We start from the raw sequence: 4,180 nt of genomic DNA on the forward strand, positions 1-4,180 counted from the left end.
ACTAAATTGTGTGGTTACCAGGAGCGATGTGGTACTAATGACGCCGCGTCCAAAACAACATAGGACAATGGGCGTGCAAACAGCAAAGAGGCTCTCTCTTCTTCATAGAGAGCCTCAAGCTGAGCACAAGCCCCAGAATAAGCAGGAGATCCCCAAAATAAAACGTGGGTCTCCTGACATAACAGAGAAAAGGGCTGAGAGCAGCAAAGCGGCTGTAAAGCCCTCCTTGGTGGAGAAAGGGGCAGAGATGACGCTGACGGAATGTCCGAGATGTTTCTGGTCTCGCAGAGGGAGACAACCAGGAGGGCATCGTCGGTGTTACAGCTGCCGTCGGCCGGGCCACGAGTGGCGAGATTGTTCCCGGAGGACAGGGGAGCGGGGGGACAGAAGATACACCGTTACCCCAAGGTTCACTGGGGGGCCTAGACAACGCAGCCAAGGTCTGACTGACGCGTCCTCCTCGAGGAGGACGTCCCTTGCGGGGCTGGACGCTCCGCCCCAGTTGTCGTCGTTAGGGGGGGGAGTTGTGGAGGATTGCCGGCTTCTTACTCCGGCCATCTCTCCTAGGCCGCCAGGAGGAGCTCTCCCGACAGCAGGATCGTGCCCCGAGTTCCAGCAGGGCCTCATGGACTATGTAGTGTTTATACACAACCCTGCTGGATACCTTGGGGGCCACTGGGAGTCGCTGTAGGGGGGCTTGTGCCCTTATGTGCCCTATAACCCGGGAGTACGTCACGGTCACGTAACAGGAAGGAACGATGTGCTCCCGGGTTGAAGAAGAGGACTGTTTACTCTGACCCGGAAAGAATAACGAACTGTGGACTGGTTGGGCAGGAACACCTCTGGGTCAGGGAGTATAAAAGGACTACGGGCCAGTCCAGACACTGAGCTGAGCTGGGAGGTAGAGGAGCGAAGTGTCTGGGCGAGGAGGACAGAGAATAGTGTTGTTGATTTAATTTATGAGTAGTGTAGAGGGTGCTTTGTGCAAGTTATTGTTAATGAATAAAGAAGTCTTGGACTTTATGCGGTGTCTGGAGTGGTACCTGAAGGTTCAAGAGGTGGACAAGAACGTTATCTGCGACACCATCTAATCTAATCTAGTCTAATCTAACTTTCACAGAGTGTCTTTTCATAAATATTCAAGTATTCTCCCGTGCGTGTCATGCCCTTTTATCTGTCCACTATATTGTGTCTTATCTTTTTATCACAATACAGCACCTTTCATACATATCTGTCATACCTATGATATAAATACGTTTAATACCTTTCAGTCTCTCATGTCTATTATATAGTGCCTTTCATGTACCTCTATCTTCTAGACAGTGTCTTATCTCTGTTAATACAGCACCATTTTATCTATAATAATAAAAGGCAAAGCCCTCACTCACTCACTCATCACTAATTCTTCAACTTCCCGTGTAGGTAGAAAGCTGAAATTTGGCAGGCGTATTCCTTACAGCTCACTTACAAAAGTTTCATTTCGAAATTCTACACGTAACGGTCATAACGGTCGACAACGTCCACCATATTGAACTTTCTTATTTATGGCCCCATCTTCACGAAATTTGGTAGGCGGCTTCCCTGTGCTAACCGAAACCAATGTACTTACTTACTTCGGTGGTATGATGCCACTGTCGGCCGCCATATTGAACTTTTCAACAGTCTTTGTTACTTATGGGCCCATCTTCAAGAAATTTGCTACGCGGGTTCCCAACGCTAACTGAATCCTACTTACGTACAAATATATACGTCCACAGCCTGCAGCTCGGTCACCGTGTGAGGCGGCGTTGGGTCCCACGTTGTTGGCTGCCTGCCTATATAAGGCCGTCCGTCGCTCCGGTCTCTACATTCCCTTCATTGCTTCGCCACGGGATTCACGTCTCCCTACTGATAACTGCAGCCTTTTTGTTTAATCCACGACTTCTCCGCTGTTTAATTGTTCATTTATTACGATTATAGTTATTGTGTAGGTATTTTAGACTTACTTTACATTATTTCTTTTATCATTCCAACTGTACCCCCATTAACATGTCTATTGAGGTGATCACCATCGATCAAAGAACTGTCACTTACCGAGTGGTTTCCATGCCCGGAGATGGCGCCTGCCTTTTCCATTCTCTGTGTTACATATTGCACGGCCATATCAGGCTCACTCTTGATATCCATTGTGTCTTATGTATTGAATGACTGGACAGGTTCAAGGTGTGGACTGATGACGTACAGGAGATAATTAGACTACACAGGAGCACTTGAAGAGTGAAATGCTTAAGCCCTTCACCTATGGTTCTGCATGGGAGTTGATGGCTGCCACTGAATTGTTCGGTTGTCACTTTCAAGTGTACCAAAATAGCTAAATATTTTACACCTTTAGACAACCGCCAATGCCTCTTAAACATCTTAGACTGACAGGTGACGATTTGAGTAGTGGACACTTTGATGTTTATGAATGTTTAAACTCTCAAAAGCTGGATGTGATTTTATCGATGAAACTGGTTGTGTGCTTACAACGCTTGACAGATGCCGAATGTCACTTCAACACAACAAGTCCTACAAATACTGTCGTCATTGAAACAAACCATGAAACTCAAACCGATTACGACAGCAGCAATCCAAGCTGTGAGATCTGAGACAAGATTACTGTTCACATGGCCGACTGTACGTTACACGCTCAAGAGTCAGATCAGCGCACAGCTTGATCAGATTACAACCGGAGGGCCAAACGCACAACGTGGTATACAAAGAGATCTTTAACAAATAATTATTGGGAGATTTACACTCAGTTTAAAAAGATTTAAATTTCTTCTTAATAAAACTTTTAATGCAGTACTACGCCCCTGCGAAGCGCGGGTATTTTGCTAGTATATATATGTATATAGATAGATATATAGATAGATATGACAACAACACTCATATCAATGACAAAACAATTACATTAACAATCATGTTACGTTATTTTTAAAATTTTTCCTTTTCTTTTTCATACCTTCTTTAACACACTACTTCTCCGCTGCGAAGCGCGGGTATTCTGCTATCTCTTATATAGCGCCTTTCACATATCTGTCTATCCCCCTATATAGTGCCTTTTACTCGGTTTGCCCCCCTGGCGTTGGCATTGCATAGTCGTCGGTCACACCTGCCGCTCCGTCTCTCATGGCACCCCGAGCTCACTTCTGCTCCCATGGCCAGCAGGCTACACGTCCCGTAAAGACGAAGCGCCGTCGTTAATTTGATGAATTTTGCAGCAGCGCCGAGTCTTCGTCATTCATTCTCTTCACGTTTATTCTTTCCGTATTCACGATCATTCCAGCCCCTTGTTTCTGGTTATTCTCAGTGGGTATCTTACTGTAATGGAGGTACAGAAGTTCTCACTCAAGGGACCATGTCCAGCTGAAGGTTCGTCATGAAGCCACAGACTTAACCTTAAACAGAGCTGGGCATGCGCTAATAAATGTGACAGACGTGACACAAGAAAGTTTTCGCACTTCTGCGTATATGTAAGGCATACATACCAGTGACGGATTATCGATGTGGGCAATCGGACAAGTTCCCTGGGGCACCAAGACGAGGAGGCTGTTTGGGGAAGAACCTCAACATGAAACAGCGGACTGGCGCCGCACAAACACCTCGAGGGCGATGTCTGCTTATCTGCATTGCTCGTGGGGGCTCACCAAACAATAATGTATGGTAAGCTGGTATGTGGGCACTGCCCTCCTAGCAGGGCCGGCGCCGCCATTATAAGACATTCGCGGTTGGCGCACTAATCAGCTTTGCCCACAGCGCTGTCCGCGCCCCTTTAATTCATCTGAAGGCGTCGGTTTCGGGTCTTGTCGTGCACGCGCACCTGTTAGCAACGCGAGACTATTTGATGGAGCGCTTGTGCACACGCCGGTCACGTGTTCTGCTCTTGTGCAGGCTTTACTGCTTTATGGAGAGAAGAGGGAGGGGCAGAACATTCGAGGGGTGGGGGGCCTCAATAAAGAACACTTGCTGAGAGGAACATCCATTGACTTGGTGTTGGCGTCCCCGCACCATTTAGGCTGTAAGTGACGCCCATCATGTCCCCTGCATGCTGTGAGGGTCCTCTGCGCGGAAGGTTCCGGTGACTTTCTGCACGTTTGATAGATTTGGTTTGATTTGATGTCTTTAAGCACTCAAACTGTACATACTGATAAACACATTT

This window comes from Polypterus senegalus, chromosome 14 (assembly GCF_016835505.1).
Source record: "Polypterus senegalus isolate Bchr_013 chromosome 14, ASM1683550v1, whole genome shotgun sequence".
Lineage (NCBI taxonomy): Eukaryota > Metazoa > Chordata > Cladistia > Polypteriformes > Polypteridae > Polypterus > Polypterus senegalus.